We start from the raw sequence: 24628 nt of genomic DNA on the forward strand, positions 1-24628 counted from the left end.
TAGTCAAGTTCTTTTTCAAACGTGCCCTATCTGTAAAGCATGCAATTAGTTTACCTATTTTGGAAGTCATCTGCATTAAGATTGTAGAACACCTCAGATGAAAAAGATGAATCTGAAAGATACAATCTAAACAATTATGAGCCTAGGATACAGCTCTGTGGGACACCCTGACTATAACCCAGCATTTCACCTCTCTGATTGTTGTATTATATTTGCCATGTCCTGTTTGTAAACCATGAAGCTATCCAGTAATGGCAGTATTGCAAATTCTGATCCAGGATTCATGCTTCAGTACTTTATTTAGCTATATATATGGGCTTAATGTTGCATTCCAGTAGTCTGTTGCCTTACTGTGTGTTGGGATTGCAATAGTGGCAATATTGTGAATTCTGCTCCAGGATTTGTGCTTCAGTACTTTTTATGGCTGTATATACCTGCTTAAAGTTGCATTCCAGTACCTTCCTACTTACCTTGCTACTGTTTTCCCCTGTTCTTTGAGATGCCCCCATCCTCCATTGAGACAATAAGCTAAAAGTTTTTGAAATTCTAACCTTAGGACAAGAGCTCCAGTTTGAATTTGTATATACCTGCTTAAAGTTGCATTCCAGTGCCTTTCTGTTTACCTTGCCACTGTTTTTCCCTGTTCTTTGAGTCTGCCCTACCCACACCCACACTGGGACATTAAGCTAAAAGTTTATGAAATTCTAACCAAAGGATTAGAGCTCAGATTTGAATTTTTTTCACGAGCCATCCCACCTTTCTCTTGTTGTGGTTTTACAATGCTGTGTCTCTGTCATCCACCCATTGCAGTAATCTGACTTCTGATGTCCTTCTCTCTCCTCTTTCATTGCTATTGTCTTGTGTGTAACCTATTTTCCTTCTTACCCATTATTTTCCATATATCCATAAGAGATCCAGTTTGAATTTGTATATCTCTGCTTAAAGTTGCATTCCAGTGCCTTTCTTGTTACTTTGCTACTGTCTTTCCTATCTTTTGAGTCTGCCCCACCCCCATTGAGATATTAAGCTAAAGGTTTCTGAAATTCTAGCCAAATGACTACAGTTCCAGTCTGATTTGTTTTCCCAACCCTTTCACCATTTTTTGTTGTGGTTTTAAAATGCTGTGCATCTGTCTTCCACATACCATTGTAATCTGACTTCTAAAGTCTCTCTGTGTCCTCTTTTATTACTATTGTCTTTTGTATAACCTTTTAAAGTATTTTCTCACCAATTGCTTACCATATATCCATAATAATAATATCCAGCAAACCATGATAGCACTTGAGTAAACCTCCTTTATTACAAATTATCTTATGCTTATTTTCTCAGAGATCCCATCTACTTGGCACCCTTGCCACACTCTGAGAGTATCCTGAGTTAATCCTGATTTATCCTTGGTAAGAGATTTATTTTATTGTTTTGCACTTCAGTTAACTATTTATAGTGCTACTACTTCATTTTTTTACTTTATTTGTTGATTTTTCCTTGAAATCATTCTAAGATTACTAATACTTGAAATTTCCTTGTCAAGGTAATTTGCTTAAGTTGTTTTGTTATACATTGCACTGGCAAGTAATCTTTCTTAGTGTAATTACATCAAGAGGTTAACCGTGTTCTGTAGAGACACAAATGCCCAGAAAGTAAATTTTATCTATAAAACATCCTTCAGAATTGAGACCTATAACTTAGTTTAGCTAAAAATGCTATTTCACAGAGACATGCTTAAGGCAGCTACTTTGCACATTAAACAGCACTACGATCAAATCGTAGCACAATCTAACCTAGTCTAGTGCCAAACCCCATAGACCATCCAAGGAGACCTCTGTATAACCCAGTCCATGAATCTGTAGTAGCCCACACAAATACAGGTCTGGACAATATGTCTATGCAATTTCTAAATGACACTATAGCCAACTTGGTAGATATGGACATCTTGAGAAAATGTAGTAATTGTCTCATGTTCACAAGCAACCATTTAATGCTTAAGAAACAAACACAGTATGTGAGAGATGCAGATACACAATTTCACTGGAGGCAAAAATCTCACATACAAACAAGGTTGTCAAGAACACACACTACAGCCAACACACATAGTGTCCACCACACACATAGAACAACTTATGCTAAAGCACTACAAAGCAATCTTCCAAAACTTCAAAGACCTCCAAGTCCATAAATAGCAATGCCTATACTTAGTAATTTCTAAAGCACTCACCAAAGCAACAGCAAATACCACACACATGCTATACCGAGTGCAGCCCCTAGAGCAAAGCCCATAAGGCAAGTAAACACATCACCCAGGACTCTTGTCATAGGGGACTCCATTGTATGACACACAGATGCTTCACTCACCACACTGAATGAGGAGAATATAATGGTCAGTGGCTTATCTGGAATTAGGATCCTCCAACTTAAGCACACACTCCAGTCAGTAAACCACAGGTACCAGTATGATTCTATCATAGTCCATGTGGGCATTAATAACTTGAAACTTATTTTCCTGGACTATATGAAGAGAGGGGTCTACTTCATAAGATCGATAGACCATTTGATCGACATTCATTTGGTGACAACCAGTGTTAAAGGCACTTAACAGGGATTTGCCCCCCTCCCCAATGTTGTGCGACTCTGGAGTTGATATATATAGTTAGGGGGGTGTGGGGCAAAGCCCCCCATCTATTTCCATTTAAAACATGAAAATACAACAAAAACTACACATTTTAAATGAAAATAGGTGGGGGGGGGTTCGCCCCCCACCCCCCAACTATATATATATATATATATATATATATATATATATATATATATATATATATATATATATATATATATCAACTCCAGGGTCGCACAACATTGGGGAGGGGGGTAAATCCCAGGTTTTTGCCTTGAATACTGGTTGTCGACCAAATGAGCTGTCAACTAAATGAATGTCGATCAAATGGTCTGTCGATCTTATGAAGTAGACCCGAAGAGAGGCATTGTTGCTCTCTCTGAATATGTGTCTCAGGCAGGTATGTGCCTTACATTGAGAAGCATTATACATTCAGCAAGGATGATGCCACAGTATGAGCAAAAGATGATTGATGTCAATAATTGGCTTAGTTTCTGGTGTCTTTCCAATGGAATTGAATATCTGACAGCATGGGAGGACATGGTTAACAAACCATGTTGCTATGCAAAAGATGGTCTGCACCTGCCTCCCTTAGGCTTCTGAATATTAGGTAAAAATGTATCCACCCCCTTAGAGCATGCTTTAGGAAATTCTAAATCTAAAAACCTACTGACATAGCAAATAAACCAAAGAAACCTTAAGGTGTTATTGCTCAATGCTAGAAACCTAAAAAAGAAACTTTACAACCTGCAAGCTCGCTTTACTTTTGAGAATACAGACATCTGTTCTGTTAATGAGACATATTTTAATTTCACAGAAAGTACTCCAGCAGTGCAAGGCTTCAATGCCTCTCACACATTTAGACCATCAGTTGCACAAAGAGGAAAACATGGTGAGGAGTATCAGTCTATATTAACACGAAACATAACCCTACATTGGTTAAACAGGGTAATGATGGCATGCAATTCATCCATGTGCAAATCACCATAAAATCCCATACCACATCCTAGCAAGCTATAGGTTACCCTTTAATGTCCCTGAAATCCCATAACTTGTATTTAGACATAAAGGAGGCACTCACCATCAAATCAAATACCCCATTCATGGGAGATTTTAACTGCCCCTCTATATAGTGGCATACACTGCCTCATACTAGCAGACACAATTGGACCAGAAAGCTGTCAACTTAGAAATAAATATCAGCTAGGTAACCCCAACAAACCCTATAACAGTTAGGAGCTATTCCAAAGCAAACTACCCCCTATTAAGTGATTGATTGTCAAAATGTAATGCACTTCCCACACCTGAGTTCACTACAACCTATGAGGAACTGTTCAGAGAGACCCTTTACAACAATGTAAATGGCTGTATAGAGGCTGCTGTACCTAATAGAAACAAGCCCCTCCAAAAAAATAACCCCTCAAACCAAGCCACACTGGTGGAATCCTAAACTCATTACCACTGTGCATGCCTAAAGGAGCATTTCAGCCTACATTGAAGTTCTCCCTGAGGTGATACATAAAGTGACACATTATCTCTGTATGCAAATTACCCCATTTGCAGGGAAAACCATGCAAATGAGTTGAATTTTCAATCCAGGAAGCTGGCAGCTGGCCATGCAGGACTACTGTAATCTGCAGAAATGTACTCGGTTAGTAACCGAGTACATTTCTGCAAACTGCAAAACAGAGCCATGACAGCTCCAAATAAAGGGTGTATATAACGTGTAAAGCATGCCAATGGCCAAATATATGGAAAACAGTTGCAAAAATAAAAAAAAACTTTTTGTTTTTAGCCGATGTCAGCCATTTAAGCATAGGACAGCAGCGCAAACTGGATTGGTGTGAAAATAAAAAAAAACCTTGAAAAAAGCATTCTATCCAAAATCACAATTTTGCCATTATATTCAATGGAAGCAGCAGACAACATGGTCAGTAAACAGTGGTTGCTAAGGTCGAAGGCTCAGTGTCAGACTTGTAACTAGGCATTAGCAGGCAATCCTATGCAAATGAGGAGAATGATACTGAATCCCAGATTCCCCTCATGGTTAGCCTGCACCAAACTGTGTAGGTGCAGGAAGACCATGGTGCAAGCCTAAGAGCTAGCTGACATCATAGAGGGGTGTGTCAGGCATACTGTATGCGTATTGGAGACCTGTGGCTCAGGTTTGCCCATAGATAAGCAGAGCTAAGCAAGGGTGTGTGGCTGAAGCTGCCAAGCACCCTTTACATAGGCTAGGCAGGTGTACATGCCACACACCATGTTTTAAAGGGAAAATAAAGTAAACCAGGAAATAGCAGCTCCGTGCACATCTGAGCACTGTGTTTGCATGGCGTGCCCCTGGGCATAAACAGGAAGGCAATGAGAAGGGAGAACAACAATAGGAAGGTAATCAAGGAGAACTAGCATAGCTGGCAAGTGAAATGTATTAGAATCAGCCAATTACACAGGCAGCAGTCCAGCCCAGCCCAGCATACTACTATAAACTATGCAGACACCTTTCCTTCTGTTTTTTTCTCACAAACCAGTGTACATAAGCAGGGAAATTTTACCAAACAAAAGCAACAAAATTATAGGGGCTGCAGCAGCTATCATAAAGCAACATGTGGAAGAGGTTGAGGGTGGTGAGGATGAGAATGCTGATGACCAACCCATAGTGAGGAGAAGGAGAAGAGTGTACAGACCTAGGGTATCCTACCAGGGTCTACATGAGCTGGAGATAGTGGACCATTATAGGGTGGACAGGGACCTCCTACAGCAAATTGCAGAGCTGTACCGGCCATGCCTCACACACAGAACCAACAGAGGGGAACCCATCCCAGTGGATACCAAGGTATGTGTAGGCCTAAGAATACTTGTCACAGGTACCTTCCAATGACCAACTGGGGATATCATGGGGATCTCACAAGCATCAGCATCCAGGGTATTCCACCAGTCCCTGGATGCTATGTCAACACATGCCGGTGAGCATATATATTTCGACAAAAGCCATGAGGCGCTGACCAGCAATATGCGTCTCTTCCACCAAATAGCAGAATACCCTGAGTTAGTGGGTGCTATAGACTGCACACAAATACACATCAAAACACCACCCGGTGAGCAGGGTAGGGTCTACATCAACCACAAGGGCTTCCCCTCCATCAACTGCCAGGTCATGTGTGATGCCCAGGGCATTATAATGAATGTGTGTGCTGGCTGCCCTGGAAGCTATCATGACTCCCACATCTGGCATATGATGCAGCTGTACCAGACATTTGCCAATGGGCATATCCCTTATGGCCACCTATTAGGGGATGCTGGTTATGCACTGGAGCCATTGCTGATGACACCCATCTAAATGCAAACACACCCAGACAAGAACTCCATAATGAGGTGCACGCACAGACCAGAATCATAATAGAACGTGTGTTTGGGATTTTCAGGTTAAGGTTCCAGTGCCTGGACATATCTGGTAGAGTCTTGCAGTACTCACCAGCTACATGTACCCAAATTGTCATTGTATGTGCCATGCTACACAATATGATCCTGCGGGAACAACTGCAGCAGGAGCAGCATGGTGTAGAGCCACACAGCTCCACACCATTTCCAGGGTCTGCACAGGCACAGAGTGACTCAGAGGATGAACAACCTGAGCCTGCCCCAGTAGGCAGAAGGAGACTTGCCCATATGCCCAGGCTATGGCAAAGAGGCAAGGCATAGCACATACACTGACACAGTAGGAACCCAGGGAATGACACCTCTCTCTGACTCGCACACACAGTAAAAGGGATGCCAAACATAACACTACCTGTGCTTAGCCATGTATAGGGAGTGTACTATGTGCATCTGATATAGTAAGCCCTCCAGCACCATCCTCAATACTGGCACAGCCACAAGGTAAGTCACTCTCCCTATCAATTGCCAAATGGAGTAGTATGTTTTGTTACTTGGTATTGATGTGAGCATGCAAGGGAATTGGGTGGCTGAATGGGATGCCAGCAAATAGTAGGCACCTATAGTCGCAGCATGAAATCTCTAAGAAATACTGCTGTCACCACAGTAGCCAATACTAGACAAGGTGACAAAACTCACTGCAGGAAATGTGGTGGGCCAAATGTGTGTCCATAGGACACACACATGCCAGTAAGGGAGGCTCACATACCCAACAACAGTCTCAGCCAGCAGGACATGCATAGACAAACACAAACAAAGGCTGTAGTAAGGCCTCTGATTGATAGCTATGGAAAACATCCCCCTCCAGACCTACACAGACAGACTACAACAGGTCAGGCAGTGGGATGTTATTTCTGAAGGGTAAGAAGTTTGAAACTGAAATGTAGGTCAATCAAACCTAAGAACTGTAGTACACTGATATGCCTCTAGTCAGCATGATAGATCAGAATGCAGAATGATATGGAGTACCTGAAATACAGGTACAGTCATAGCAAATGTGTACAAGTGTCAGGTGCGCCCCCCCCACACACAATCCTATGTAGAAATGTGGTAACATGTATGTGTAGGTATAATAACAGTGGAGCACAGATTACCTGAGCCGGCCAAAGTAGCAGGATAGATTGTAGCATGTGTTCAATATGCAGGGCTATGTGTGTTTGGTTGGTGTGTGTTGTATATTGTGTGAGAGTGGTCAGTATGTAGGCATGGTGAAGTTTGTCTTCATGGCCATTGGCCAGTACAGTCGATGACAGGGCCAAGTTTTCACAACTGAAGTGCCAAACACAATGGATCTGAGCAAAACACATTTCAGCAGTAAGCGATAGTAAATGTTTGGATGTAATATCTGTCATCATCTGAAAGATGGACATGGCATGAATGTGGGCCCAGACATACGAACAGTACACAGGTGAAAGTACCCCAGACAGACAGTGTATAATATGTTACGGTCAAATGGACATACCTTTGGAATTGTACATATAGGTTAGCAGCACATTAGTTGGGTTTGTAGTATGGAATACCAATGTTATCTGGCAGACCACAAAGGTCACAGATATGAAGTATTGAGAAACTGCTGATGTCAATGCACAAGCCAGTTTAAGTGGAATTCCCCATGCATATCTGTGAGTCAGATGCAAGTAGTGTCCATAGCACACATGCACCCAGCTCACCTCACCATCACCTACAGGTACCTCACAGGTCTTATCGCTGCTGCTGGGAATGAGTACCATATGATCCCCACTTCTGTATGGCAATAGCCAAAGAATGCAGCATTCGGAAGAGGTGTCCCATGCAGGTGTGTCCATAGTTCTAAGAAGTACCCTGCCAGCATCCACACCACTGGATCAATAATGACAGAAAGTATTGGCATTAACACCTTGCACACCTACCCTATCACCCCAGGGGAATATAGGGTCTTGCAGTCTGTGACTGTACGAGTGACACAATCCAATGGCCTGCTACAGCTGGCCTGCATCACTACCAAATGCCCTACAGTCCTCTGCCAAAGGCCTGTGTCTCACCCATACTGCCAATGTATGTTATGTCATGGACTCCCAAATAACAACATAACACAGTCCACATAACCCAAATGCAAGGCCATGTCGACAAATCCCAGTAACATGTCCACCATGTCCTACTGCATAAACTGTGGACCAACACCAAATTACTGCTGGGATGAGGTGATAACTATAGGGAACTTATCAGATAATGTTTATATAATGTTTGGAAGAGGCTAGAATAATAGAGGTGGGGGGTAGGAGCATGGATGCCATGGAGTGTGCGAAGTCTGAAATTCAGCCGTGTGCACATACTATCTCTGCCTGCAAATTCAGGAATGGCTAGCTACAAACCTGATCATAAACCACAAGGTGAAGAGGTAATGTCCAGTATTATGACCCCTGCCTCTGGGTAACCTGTGTGAATCTGTACAGCTGTGAGGTATGGCCACAGCAGGATATGACCATACTGTCACACTGATGGATAAAAAACATGGGTTACTCAGCCACCACTGTACCAATGTGCTGGACCATTTATACAGACCCATCAGCATGTGTCTGCAGCTTCCCCTCCAGAATGGCATGATTGTGCAAGAATATGTAGGCTGCAGACCACAATACTGGACACAGCTGCATTCATCCTGTGTTCCCTAGGACATTACTGCAAGCATATATGTATACCTAACAGTACTTGATGGCATAAAACATCACAGTGTAAAACAGTACATATGTCTGAATATCTCTACTAACACCAAGACCATGTAGCAGAAGCAGCAGCAACAACACTTACCTAGAGTAATCCACTATCCTTTGCTCATTTTGGCCCCATATTTTCAACCAATCTACAGATATCCCATAGAAACAGGTTGCTAGTTGTAGGTGTAGAACACAAAAGCCTGCACTGGAGTACAACCTACCTGGAATGGATTCACACGTTCATTACAGAAGGTCATACTGGGCATGCTCCCAAATTTAGAGAAACAAAGCCCATGTCTGACAACAAAATATTGAAAGATCATACTGGGCATGCTCCCACACTTACAGAAATGAACCCTATGTCTGGCAAAAGCAGTGGACTATACATATCTGACAGTCACAGATGTTTGTGCACACACTCCTCATTACACACCAGTATTGCTTTGCACATACATTGGATAGGAATACACACATATATCTAAGGACAACACACTACAATAGGCTAAAATTACACATACATAGATGTGTGGAAGAGAGTGACAGACAGTGACAAAGAGCCTCCCATCATGAGGCCTATCCCATCCAGCACACATCCAATTGGCTAAAACCACATGATGTGCAAATGTTAATCACTGTAGACATTTGCCGCTGGTATCCCTCAGCACTATAGTGTCTGTGGTGCTTGTGATAACTGTGTAACATTACTGTACAAGTCAGTAGTCATCTAGCAGTTGCATACACATGCCTGTGAAATATAAACCTGTGTGTGCCTGAGTGTTGTGTGTCTGCTTCCAGATGAGTGGGTTAAGGCCCATGCATACACACTGCACTCCCCATTGCCCTTCTATGGCAAGCCTGCTGATGTCTTCACCTTGAAATACACCTTTGGTGAAGAAGTAGTGTTATAAGCTCCAAGGCCCATGATATAACTGGGTAATACTATAGTGTGATGTGCTAGTTAGGTGGGAGTTCTAATCCCAGACATAGCAAGTGTGTGTGTGTGTGTGTGTGTGTGTGTGTGTGTGTGTGTGTGTGTGTGTGTGTGTGTGTGTGTGTGTGTGTGTGTGTATGTGTGTGTGTGTGTCTGTGAAGGGATCAATGCTTTTGAGGCCATTCACACTCACTACAATTTCAAATGCCCTACTTTGGCAGGGCTGCTGATGTCATTCACTTTGAAATGCACCTTTAGGGATGAAGAAGCCCAGTAAGCTCTGTGGCATGTCCTATAACTGCATAATGCTGTAATGTGATGTAGGAGTTACATTCCCAAACATATAACTATAGAACTATAGAACTTTGTGTGTGTTTGTCTGTATAGAGATCAATGTGTTTGAAGCTATTCATACTCACTACAATTTCAAATGCCCTACTTTGACAGGGCTGCTGATGTAATTTACTTTGAATACACCTTTGGGGAAAGATTAGCTGAGTAAGCTCTGTGGTGCATCCTATAACTGTGTAATGCTGTTGTGTGATGTACTAGTTAGGTAGGAGTTCTATTCCCAGACATGGCAACTGTAGAACTTTAAGAAATGCTGAAAAGCAACCACAGGAGGCTTACACAACTTGTTTTTAGGAATTAAAACTTATCTCAGTGGATTATAACTTGTCTCAGTGGATTTTATGTTGTTCCTTGGATTTGTATTGCTTCCTGTGGGTGTTTTTCAGCATTTGTTGCAGTTATTGTTTACAACTGTAGAACTGTGTGTGTGTGTGTGTGTGTGTGTGTGTGTGTGTGTGTGTGTGTGTGTGTGTGTGTGTGTGTGTGTGTGTGAGAGTGCGTGTGTTGGGATCAATGCTTTTGAGGCCATTCACACTCACTACAATTTCCATCATCCTACTTTGACAGGGCTGCTGATGTCATTCACTTTGAAATACACCTTTGGGGAAAAAGTAGCCCAGTAAGCTCTGTGATGTGTCCTCTAACTGTGTAATGCTGTAGTGTGATGTTTTAGTTAGGTCAAAGTTCTATTGCCAGACATGGCAACTATAGAACTTTGTGTGTGTGTGTGTGTGTGTGTGTGTGTGTGTGTGTGTGTGTGTGTGTGTGTGTGTGTGTGTGTGTGTGTGTGTGTGTGTGTGTGTGTGGCCTTTCACACTAACATTTCAAATGCCCTACTTTGGCAGGGCAGCTGATATCATTCACTTTGAAATACACCTTTGGGATCCTATAACTGTGTAATGCTGTAGTGTGATGTGCTAGTTAGGTAGGAGTCCTATTCCCAGACATTGCAACTGTAGAACTTTGTGTGTGTTTGTCTGTGTAGGGATCAATACTTTTGAGCCCATTCACACTCACTACAATTTCCATTGCCCACTTTGGCAGGGCTGTTGATGTCATTTACTTTGAAGTACACCTTTGGGGAAAAAGTAGCCCAGTAATCTCTGTGGCACATGCTATAACTGTGTAATGCTGTAGTGTGATGTACTAGTTACGTAGGAATTCTAATCCCAGACATGGCAATTGTAAAACATTTTGTGTGTGTGTGTGTGTGTGTGTGTGTGTGTGTGTGTGTGTGTGTGTGTGTGTGTGTGTGTGTGTGTGTGTGTGTTTATTTGCCTGTATAGGGATCAATGCATTTGAGGCTATTCACAGTCACTGCAACTTCTATTGCCCTACTTTGGCAAGCCTGCCGATGTCATTCCCTTTGAAATGCACCTTTGGGGAAAAAGGAGCCCAGTAATCTTGGTGGCGTGTGCTATAACTGTGTAATGCTGTAGTGTGATGTACTAGTTAGGTAGAAGTTCTAATCCCAGGCATGGCAATTGTGAAACTTTGTGTGTGTTTGTTTGTCTGTGTTGGGATCAATGCTTTTAGGCCATTCACATTCACTACAACTTCCATTGCCCTACTTTGGGAAAAGAATTGCCCCATAAATTCAGTGGACATCCTATAACTTCATAATGTGACAGTGTGATATACTAGTTAGATAAGAGTTCTATTCACGGGCATAGCAAGTGTGGATGTTTATGTGTTTGTTTGTCTGTGTAGTGTGATATACTAGTTAGATAGGAGTTCTATTCCCAAACATGACAAGTGTGGATGTTTGTTTGTCTGTGTAAGGAGCAATGATTTTGAGGCCATTCACAGTCACTACAACTTCCATTGCCCTTCTTTGGCAAGCCTGCTGATGTCATTCACTTTGAAAAATACTCTTGGGAAAAGAGTAACCCAGTAAACTTTTGTGGCGTGTCCTATAACTTTGTAATGCTGCAGTGTGATATACTAGTTTGATAGGAGTTCTATTCCTGGACATGGTAAGTGTAGATGTGTGTGTTTGTTTGTCTGTGTAGGGAGCAAAGCTTTTGAGGCCATTCACACTCACTACAACCTCCATTTCCCTTCTTTGGCAAGCCTGCTGAAGTCATTTACTTTGAAATAGACCTTTGGGGAAAAGTAGCCCAGTAATCTCCATGACACATGCTATAACTGTATAGTGTGATGTACTAGTTAGGTCGGAGTTCTAATCCCAGACATGGCAACTGTTAGACTGTGTGTGCGTGTGTGTTTGTCATATGTATCCTGTGTGGAAGTAGCTGAGACTCATTGTGGAGTGGGCTTTGCAAATTTATTATATAGTGAGCCTATTATACGTCACACTGTCCACCTTACAAGGATAACAGATTTCAAACAGCAGAGAGGCTGGTGTAGACAATCCATACCCCTACATGTGACATAATGGCTTGGGGAACAATATAAGCTACCCTTGTACTACCCAGAGAACACTCTCCACCCATGTATCATACACAAGCACACTTGGTTAAGCAACAACCACAATGTTGGTAGTTCCCTGCATATTGCCCACCGATAGTAACCATGGTGTGACTGCAGTGGACTACAGAGGACATGGCACCCTGTCCCATCCCTACAATAGGCAAATAATTGAATACAGTGCTCCTTCACTATGTTCTCCACTGGATGCCTACAACAACTGTAGAGCCAGCAAATGTAACCCATGAAGGACATACCATGCCTTATACACATGCCCTGTATGGACAAATGCCACTGACACTAGTGAATACCTGTATTATGCTGTCAATGTAGGTGCAGTATCAACCTGGTGTCCACTGCCAGTTCTCACCACATGAAGTCAGGAATGGTACATATGATGATAACAATATGTCTACACAACATGCCCCAGACACCCCAGGTACACTTCCACATGTAACAAAACATGTATGTTTGATGTGTGCACATCCTAGACACCGTTCATGTTATGGAATATAGAACACATACATGGCAAGCATTACACAGGACTGGCTACCCACAATAGTAACTCAGATGACTGGATGGTGAATGCAATACCCACCTGTGTGGGCCAATCCAGGCACTACACTCCTGAGCCACACTGCAGACCATTATCATGTGGCTTGATGCCAAGGTATACCCTTTACCTTGCCTTGTACAGCTTTCTAGCATAGTCAACCACTACACACCTGTGAAGCAATGCACTCATGCATGTCAGTACTGGCAAACCTGTATCTGTGTGTGTGGAGTATAATGATTTGAATGCCATTCACACTCACTACACCTCCCATTGGCTTACTAAAGAATGCCTTCTGATGTCAGATACCTTGACAGACCCTTTGCACATATATCATCCTGATAACCCCTGTGGTGCATGTGATACCTGCATATTACTGTATTGTGGCAAATTAGCCAGTTAGGAAGGGTAATCCTGACCCTGCCAACTGTGATAATGTGTATGAGTCCCTGAGAGAGTCTGGCTGTGTCGACCTTGACACCTGTTCTTGTGGACAGGCACGTGTACTACACCTAACTTACCCTCCTTTATCACTGTTGCTGATGTTACTCACTGTCAAATATACTTTTGGACAGCTCCCCAGGATGTATTCTCTGTGGCACATGCAATAACTGCATAGACATGTAATAGCAATACACAGTCAGGCAGAGGTTTGACACCCTGCACTGTAAAGTGTATGACAGAAACATGCTTAGATTTTACTCTCCCACCCACTCCCTGTCTTACTTTGTCTCTGTCTGTCTCATTCCCTCTCTGGTGGATGTGGAGAAGTACACCTCCTTTGTTTTAGTTTAGTTTAGTACACCTTGCAGTGTTTTGTAAGTGATACTCATGATCAGCTGATGGCCTCTGCAAGAATTGTAGTCCCCCACTAGCTGATTGCATGTGAAACCGCTGTGGTAACATTCCCATACCCAATTGCATGGAAGCACATTCCTATAACTAGGAACATCATGTGGATGTTGGCCCTTTTCATTCACTGTGAGCAGGGCTTCATGTCGGTGTTTGGCAAACAGCATCACAGATGGTAGTGGGATATACTTCTAACAACATACACTATGGAGACAGTCCAGCAAAAAGGAGGGGGATGTTCCAGACATGACTACAGAATGTAAGTGTTGCTCTTCTCCATTTGGAGTAATGTTGGTTTAGCAGGGTTTGTGTGGATATGGCTGCTCTACATGATTTAATACCTGTCATGACAGTGTTATGTGTTTGAGGAAACTCCCACTTGCAGGGTTATCTGCAGACTTGCCAGTGTTTGGAGTCTTATGTGTCTTGTGTTACTTACAGATTACCTATCTTAGAACTGCAGAAACATAGGCTGAGGATTGCAGTCAGTACATGGTGATAGCCCTGAGAGTTACTGACTTCATATCCCTCATAGGACATATGTCACAAAAAACCCTCTTACAATAGTAAATGTATGAGGTTATCACAGCAACATGTCAATATTGGCCGTGTGTTTGTGCCTCCAGCCACAAATTTGTCATCCTTTGTACATGTGTCATGCAGTAAGAGGTGCATATATTCTGTACACCATTATTTATTGACATCATACCTGATAACAAGCCAGTGAGATATCAGACTACTAGACATGTTATGTATAGTAGGGGTTATATTTGAGGACATAACCTGGGCATTCTGTGGATGTGTGTACAATAGTGAGGTCTGTGTAGTTATGGTGATATTCGACAGTTTGAGTATTGTGAATATGTACCTTGGCCTGTGTACAGACTGTGGTAGATGGCATTGTTCTTGGTCCTGTTCTATCTGATGTTACATGCTGCTCCAGTGTATGGTACTTTATTGGCTTACATGTTGTAGGGCCAAACACACACATGTCCCATACAACAGACAGGCATTGGACCATACTGTCTAGTAGCCCAGTATATGTAGGGTTAGTGTGTGATTGGCACATATGAGGATAGTGTTGATCAGACGGTCTATATACGGTAATATTAAGCTCCCTTACCATACATGGCTGTGGCTGTGGCTGTGTTCAAATTGGTTGTGGGTATGCACTTTCACACAGGTGTCTGTTACTCTGTGCTGTGACATGCCTGTAGAGCCTGCTATATTTGCAGGCACATGTGTATTCCCCCATAAGAAGTGTAGGCCAGTGTTGTGTCAATCTGCCTGTAGTTTGCACAGTGCTTTGTTACATGTCTAGCAGCTTAGTGTAATTACCCAGTGTGATGTTATGTCCAGATATTTGTCAGATTTACTGCTGCCAGGCCACCATAACTGCCATGTATTTCTGACAATGCAGTGGGATGCTGTACAGATGTATGTCACTAACTAGTAGGTAGTATGTGGCCATATGACCTCTGCACCACTGGTTATTATGTGTCAGGACAGACATGAGTGTGTGAATGCATAAACTGTGTGGGCATATGTAGTCCAGTATTTATGTGATATACCCATTTACATGGCATTTAACATCTACATTGTCAAGCTTGGTCCACATGTCTTGCACTAAGGGGATCTGTGTATACCTCTGGACTGACCAGAGTGTGTCAGACTGTCCACATTTATTGCTCATATCTCTGCTGTAGTCTACAGGACCATTACTGTGATATCAGTGATACTGTATGATGACCTTAGGATGTCTGTCAGTACTGATGGCGTACATGTCAATAGCAGATGTGACCTCCCACACACAACATTTCTGTTAAGACAACCCCGTTTACTATAGCAACAGTCTACATATATACCTGCATTACATACATGACATCCCCTTGCACTAAGAGATTGAGACTATTGGTGTTGAGGTATGACTCCTCTCCAATTTCTGGATATATGGTAAACACATATATATATATATATATATATATATATATATATATATATATATATATATATATATATATACACATACAGATATACAGATATATATGCACAGTTATAGATATCTACATATATATATCGACATATATATATATATATATATATATATATATATATATATACACACACACACACACACACACACATATCTACATACATATATATACATATATATATATATATATATTTATATATATATATATATATATATATATATATATATATATATATATATATATATATATATATATATATATATATATATATATATATATATATATATATATATATATATACACACATATATACATATATATATATATATATATATATATATATATATATATATATATATATATATATATATACATATATATATATATATATATATATATATATATATATATATAGATCTATATATATATATGAATATATATGTATATGTACATGTACACATATATCTATATATGTATATATCCTTATCGGTCATGTGTACACATTACTGTTGTGTATACCTTCCCAGATGTATCACACCACTTGTATATTTAGATATAACAACATATGTGATGCAAAAGTAATATCACTAACACATGCTATACAATTGTAGAAGTCACAGTAACTGTTCAATACTGTTCAATGTGTGTACTGACAAATATATTGGAAAAAACAACTGTCTTCACAGCTGACATGGTGTAATGGTTAACTGCTATGACCATAGTGTACAGAGTCCTGGGTTCACGACCTGCAAGGGCTGTTTATTGTGTTGCTGGGCAGAACAAGGGCTGTTGGATACAGAGTGGTTAAGGAAGTTCTGAGCAGCTTTAAGCACATTTGCATGGGTTTGCCTGAAACTAAGCAGTGTGAAGGTACGCTTAAACATACAGGTGCTTACACTGTGTAGGCTTTGCTTACCAGTGTGCAAATGTGCTTAGCTGTTATATTTCAGCAATGCTGACACTTGTCAAGCATGGCTCAGCCCTGGTAACCAGTGCTCACATTCCAGTCTGATAACATAGCAGGGTAATGACATCTGTGATAAGTGTATGTAAAGCCATGTACATAACATGCATCTATGTGCTGTCATTACAGTAGCAAGGGGTGTGAGCCTCCTGTCTGGGACACTTGAGTATATATGGCTTGTACAACACTCTTATCTGTGTGAATGTGTTACATATATATAGGTAGTGTCCCAGGTTATATGCAGTCCAATGGTATGTAGTGTATCATTATGTTACTACTGTTGACAATGCTCTCTCAAGTAAGAGTAGATTGCTAATTGTAGTACTGGAAACAAAAAACCCTGCATGCAAGGGATGGACACTGAGTCCTCATTGTCATGTTCCTGATGTGTGAGCTGTGTCTCATTAAATATTTCCTACTAGACAATCATCTGACATGTGGAGAAAAACTGTAGACTACTGTGTGTATAGCACGTGAGTGAGGGCTGCCGTCATGTAGTAATGGCATACCTATGTCAAACGTCTATCTGTCAACACATTCATCCTAAGGCATAGCTAGTTGGTGAGCTGTCTGTCAGTCCTCGGTACACATGTGCAGATGTCAGGTATCCATCTTGGATACTTACAGGCAAGCTATGCTTGACTGACACTGACATGTCTGCCCAGCTGTGTTATAAATGCCACAGATAGGACTCAACACCCTGTATGCACCACATGCCAGGCATACCTCAACTTCACTACCACAGTCAACAGAACATGCTTGGGTACAGGTCTCCAATACAGACACTAACCATGTTATGTAATACATGTTGCATACATGTCAACTGGAGCACCTCACCAGCCCTCTGTAGGAGGCAGCCAAATGATTGGCCGATGCATGTCACTCTCAGCCTGAGGGTCACCACAGTGGTGTCTGTTGATAGATAGCCTGCTGACACATGGTAGGTGGCATGATACCACTGTGCACACATCCCCTATACTTCCCATCTCTCCATGGACAATAGCCTGTAGACACCTATGAACACCTGCACCGATGCACACCAGTACTGACAAATGTGTACATGTGCACTACTAAGAATATCAGTGTCTGTGTGTTTGTAGACCTGTAGATAGGAATACCCTGAGGCCCTTCATATCCACCACACCACCCATTGCCATAGTTAGATGTGGGTGCTGCTGTACCAGACATTACATGTACCTTGTTATGCTCCTCTCCCTAAGGGCTACTAGGCCTTGCAGTGCCAGCACAACACTGTTGTACAAATGGGTTAATAGGCATGGAACACCCACTGAGTTCTGGCAAGTGTGTGTATGTGTGCATGTGTGTATATATGTAGGGTACAGCATTCCGTGGCCACATACTCCTAATACACTATGCATTGCCACACAGTATTAGGGATAATGATGCTGTTGCCCATAGGAGAGGCATGACAATGCATCACCCTACTATGCCTGTGGCATGTGCATTAGATGAATACCCCTGTAGTAGCACTTTTGAGATGGACAAGGGGTTGTATTGCAGTCCTGGTCAATGTGTGATGGTGGGTAGATGGTCAGAGTAGAAAATGCTGGTAGTCCAGAAAATAAAGCAAAAAAAGTTTATTGTAAGACAATAGAAAGCTGGTAAGCGCTTTCGTCCTCAACAAATTAAAATCAAACACAGAACACATTTTAAAGACTCCCTTTGTGCTTCATATAATAGTAGCCACTCCCCCTAAGTAACAAAAATTTAAAAGGGCTATACAAACTGTGATGTTAATGACAAAATGTTAAATAAATATATGTTAGTAGATATAAAAAATATATAAAAAATACATAAAAAGGATCATCCACTTCACAATTTTTTAAAAGAGCAATGAATAAATATATAAATAAATATATAAACAAATAATCATGTGTTTAAAGCTCTCAATTTTAAAAGGTAATTAATGGAGAGAGATTCATTTAAACCTGGCCAGTTCTTCGCATTTAATAACAACTGCCAGTATAATTCTCGCTTTTCTAGTAAGGCAGACTATGCACCTCCCCTGATATCCATCGTGACATCATCAATAACAAAAAAATTAAAATTGTGGTCACTGTTCTCTGAGGTATGTTTATACAAAGCATTTGTCTCTTTGCCTGTTCTTATTTTGTACAAATATTCATATATTCTATTTTGAAATTTTCTATCAGTTTTTCCAATGTAAAAACAATCACATAGGTTACAGAGGGCACAATAAAATACACCACTTCATTTTTAAGATTTACATATTCATTTAACTTACATGAGATAGCTTTCCTTGATATTAAATTAATTAAGGATTACCAGAACAGTAGGTTTATATCTAAAATATATCGAAAGGACACATATTCAAATTCACTACTTCATTATAGTAGCATCCACCCTCAGAAACAGAAAAAAAGCTATTATTACAGGACAGTCTGTATGGGCTGCCCGTATGGTATCACTTTCAGAAGATTTTTTAGATGAATGTGATACCTTAAAAGAAATGTTTTAAAAGAGGGGTTACCCATTGAGACTTGTTAACGATGTCCTTTTAGAGGTAGTAAATAAGAGAGAAAGAAATTTTTATATACCTTGCGCCCCTAAATTCTGTTTTTACAGGAAACAATTATAATACTTCATTCATTTCTACATACATGCTTGATAGTCCTGATATTAAATATATTTTGAGTAAAAACTGGTCAATTCTAACACATGACCGAAGTATGAGAACACATATTGATGAACAACCTACTGTTATATTTAGAAAAGGTAGAAATTAAAAAAAAAATTTCGAGAAAGGACATGCTGTGAATCATTTTTCGAATGGACGTATGTTGAAGTGTGGTATGTGTCGATACTGTCCCTTTATAAAGGAAGGAACAGTATTTATGATCAACAACACTAAGATTCATATCAAAAATAAGTATAACTGTAACTCTGAACGTATTATTTATTGTGCCCTCTGTAACCTATGTGATTGTTTTTACAGTGGAAAAACTGATAGAAAATTTCAAAATAGAATATATGAACATTTGTACAAAATAAGAACAGGCAAAGAGACAAATGCTTTGTATAAACATACCTCAGAGAACAGTGACCACACTTTTAATTTTTTTGTTATTGATGGTGTCACGATGGATATCAGGGGAGGTGCATGGTCTGCCTTACTAGAAAAGAGAGAATTATACTGGCAGTTGTATTAAATGTGAACAACTGGCCAGGTTTAAATGAATCTCTCCCCATTAATTCCCTTTTAAAATTGAGAGCTTTAAACAGATTTATTCATATATTTAGTCATTGCTTTTTTAAAAAATTGTGAAGTGGATGATCCTTTTTATGTATTTTTTATATTTTTTTATATCTATTAACATGTATTTATTTAACATTTTGTCATCGACATCACAGTTTGTATTGCCCTTTTAAATTTTTGTTACTTAGGGGCAGTGACTACTATCATGTGAAGCACAAAGGGAGTCTTTAAAATGTGTTCTGTGTTTGATTTTAATTTGTCTGATGAAGTTCTTTTGTTGAGGACGAAAGTGCTTACCATCTTTCTGTTATCTTACAATAAACTTTTTTGCTTTACTTTGTGGACTACCAGCATTTTCTACAGCATCAATATACCAGTGGTTTTATTGTGGAGTATTTGGTTTGCACACTTCTGCAGTTTGGTCAGTAGTTTCTTTCTGTCTTTTGCTGGTTAGGGTATGTCAGAGTGTCATCATGGGTTCAAGTGCATACAATATCCACAGTGAGGTGTGGTTGCTGGGTATACTGTCATTACACCATGGTACCCCCGGTAACATTTCCTATGTACCACAGTATGGTGACCAATGCCACCATCAACCATACAGGTAACTGATAACACTATCCAGCCCAGTTATGCATGTGCTGTGTGCAACCTACCTGTAATGCAATGGAAACACTGACAAGGTAGTTAGCACTGATAGGCCCAGGTCTCTCAGATGTGTGTCTGACTGTTATGTGTTTGTAATTGTGTATATGACGGTATGTCACACTATGTATTGTCCATATACAACCATTACATCCCCCATTGCCATACTGTACATGCCTGGGGATGTTCTGCATGTAACATGTAACCTGGAACACACCTCATCCTAAAAGCTGTATGGTGTGTGCAATTAAAGCCACACAGATCAATAGCACTACATACCTAGGTAGGAGTCTAGTCCCAGTGTTGTCAAGTAAGAGTGTGCGTGTATGAGGAGGGATCTACTTCAGGATGCAGAATACACATGTCCCAGGGGGTCATCTGTCCAAGAACTGTGTGGCATATGCTAACATGTCACAGGTATCATCCTGTGGACATACATTCCATCACAACTAGTGTTAGATGTGTAAATGGCCTCTTCCCCACTGTATAGGCATGCAGTGATACTAGGGTTGGTATATATAGCTGTGTGTGGCTTTTGTGGACACAACCAACATCATTGCAGTTATTGCTTAGTGTATTCCCCCATGTAGCTAGCCGTAATACTGTACAGTTCATGTTAACAGGTTTGGTAGTTGTCTATCACACTATTTGTGGTTCTACAGCACCTCTCACCCTCCAAAGGGTAGGGGTGTACCACCCACACCAGCACACATATGTTTACCATGTTGACGATTGTACTACATTGGGGAAGGGGACATATACACTGCTGATACCATCGTCAATGACATTAAACTAGAGGACTGCTTAATCCACAATATGTTGTTCTGCATAGTCTGGCTTGGTGGAATTACATAGGCTACAATGGGTTTCTTGCACAGATACATACATCCATGCGTACAGTATTCTCTGTGTAGTGCTTCAACACTGAAACCTCTGTGTGTGTTATACACAAACATGTGGTGTGTATTACCCAGTAGAACTACCATTGTCCACTGTAGAAGGGCTGCTAACAGCAGCCACCATGCACTCACCTGTATACACCACCCCCAGATCTATTGGCCATGTGGCACAGGCAGTAACTGTTATACAGACCTGTGACATGTGTTCGCCTGTACCCAGGATATGGCACAGCCAAGGTGTCACCATAGTGCCATACCCCTTGTGAGATATGACAGCAGACCATCCTCCTGTTGACACATGGACACCTACAACACAAATGGATAACATTATGGAGGCCACAATCACTCAGTGTTAATACCAGCTATAATGCATCATGGCCGGATAGCTACACTTCCTGACATGTAAGGATTAAACATTACTGCTGACAACATGTTACACAGCAGTACATTGGTACACTGTAGTACAGTCACCTTGTGCATTAGAACCATATTAGCCTGTCCCTGTATCGATGTTATGGATGACAGGGATGTGGCACAGGTATCATCATATGCACAGGGTGTGTTGTTGGTTTGCCAGAGACCTAGACTGGGCCATGAGTTTGACACCATGTGTGCGAATGAGGGGTTTTAATTACTGATATGGCTGTGGTGATGTGGTGTGTGTAGGTATGGGGTTGCCCTAGATGTGTCTGTATTGTGTATGAATATGCATGCACACAGTTCTGCCATGTGGCTGCCCTATACAGGTGTTTGTTGGACAGCTACAGACCATACCTGGCAGGTGTGCAGTTCACCACCTCTGGCCATGGACATGAGACTGTGCCTGCCAGGGTTTCCACGGGCATGTCCAGATACAAGCCTTGATATGGTACACTCCCCTGATGATGACATATGTCCGCTGGAACCAGGTCCCTCCTGGGACTGGCCAGGGCCACATGCACATGGCCTGCTGTGGTGTGGTGTGGACAGCACCCCCCCTGCAGTGCTGGGGCTGGTGCTGCCACTACTGGAGCGACTTGGTGTCCTTGCATGTCCACGTCGACCTCCAGATGTTGGTGTTGCTGGCCTATATCCATGTGGCCATGGTCAATGAGTCCCACCATCTCACCCCACCATCTATCCATGACCTCTGTAAAATAATGGAGGGCACCTGCAAGACAAAGGATGTTGTCAGTTACAGCTGAAAGTGTAGCCATCTGCAGCCTCAGACCGTGTTATATATATTCCATATGTGCCTGCACCTCCATGACAGCCTGAAAGATGCATCTGATGGTACCAGATCTAGCACTTCTGCCAGGGGCACAATTATCAGCAGCCCTCCCATGAGCACCCGTGTATATCTGCCTATGTGGTACCCTGCCTGACATCTGGCTATGGCTGCTGTGTCCATACACAGCAGCCATAAATACCACACTGTCCTGTGCACTGCCACCAACTGCCAACTGTCCCTCTGCTATGGCCACTGGTGATGGGGTATCTATAGGAACTGTGACTGTGTACGGGGATGGGGTGGCTAACAGGAGGATGTCAAACGATGGCAAAGTTTTGGCCTCTGACAACCCTGCCTGTGCCTCAACACACTTATCATTATTTTTAGTGTCTGTATGGACACCAACATCAGATTGCCTGCAGGAGGGTCCCTGACCCACCTCGCCACCTGTGAGGGGAAAACAAGAAATGCACTGTAAGATCTGTACAGCATTGCATAGCAGTACACACACACACACACACACACACACACACACACACACACACACACACACACACACACACACACACACACACCCTGACATTCCACTATAATACTTACTTGTCCTTGAGTTTACACACTATCATTCTACTAATTACCTAAACAAGTGATCACAAAACATGATCTATTACTCCATTACCTCTTTGACTTGATTGAAGTTGGTTTTACAAAGACTCACTGCTGTCATCCAGTGTTCACCCTGGGTTTTTCCATACATCCTGAGTATGGCCCCCATATGTTAGGGGCATCTACATTCACTCAATAATTTCATGCACTGGAGTGTCATATGTAGCTATTCCTCAGTAGGCACAAGATATGTTGCTCTATTAACTTATTATGTGGACAACAGTAATATTTGGATACACTCTTTGGTGTTGTCTAGCAATTCCCCAATGCATCAGTAGTGCTGCATACGTGGGTATTCTTTCAACTTTCTGCTGATTGCAATTATAACGGTATACCTGGTGTCTAGTTTCCCTCTCAATGCATGTTCCATGCTACAGACCTTATTATAGTATCAGCTGTCCTGAGATTACATGTCTGACAAGTATTCCTGGTTTTTCATGTGTCAGTCCATGTGCATGTACTGCATGATTTCAAAGGGAAGCTGAGACATATGAACAACCCCGCAATCACACAATTGCATACATGGACACACACACAAACACACACACACACACACACACACACACACACACACACACACACACACACACACACACACACACACACATATGTACACACATCAAACATACATCAACCCACCTCCACTGCAGCAGATTGCACTTACAGACAAAATAACCTCCCCACCCCAACCCCACCCACACACACACAGATGGTCTGCACCTGTCACCCCTGGGATTCAGGTTACTGACTAAATCTCTTGCCACCCCTATAGTGCCTTTTTTAGACAAGGGTCAAAAGACAAAACCACCACCGTAACAGATACAAACATGCAAAAATCTGAAGGTAAAGCTACTCAGTGCTAGAAGTCTAAACTTCAAAATGCACTCTCTAGAGGTACTCCTAAAAATGGAGGACATTGATATCTGTGCAGTAACTGAGTCCTGGTTCAAGGGTCAAGAGACCACCCCTGCAATACCAGGCTACAACTCTTACCACACTTTTCGGCCATCAAACCAAGACCAAAACACTATCGGAGGAGTGTCCATATTCATCAAGGATATTCACACCTCCAGGCTAGTTGCCCAACACAATGCATCTGAAATTTTCCAAGTGCAACTAACACTAGGTAAGACTGCAATCCAAATTGTAGCTTACTACA

Source organism: Protopterus annectens, chromosome 2.part0 (genome assembly GCF_019279795.1).
Source record: "Protopterus annectens isolate FY-2018-M chromosome 2.part0, PAN1.0, whole genome shotgun sequence".
Classification (NCBI taxonomy): domain Eukaryota; kingdom Metazoa; phylum Chordata; order Ceratodontiformes; family Protopteridae; genus Protopterus; species Protopterus annectens.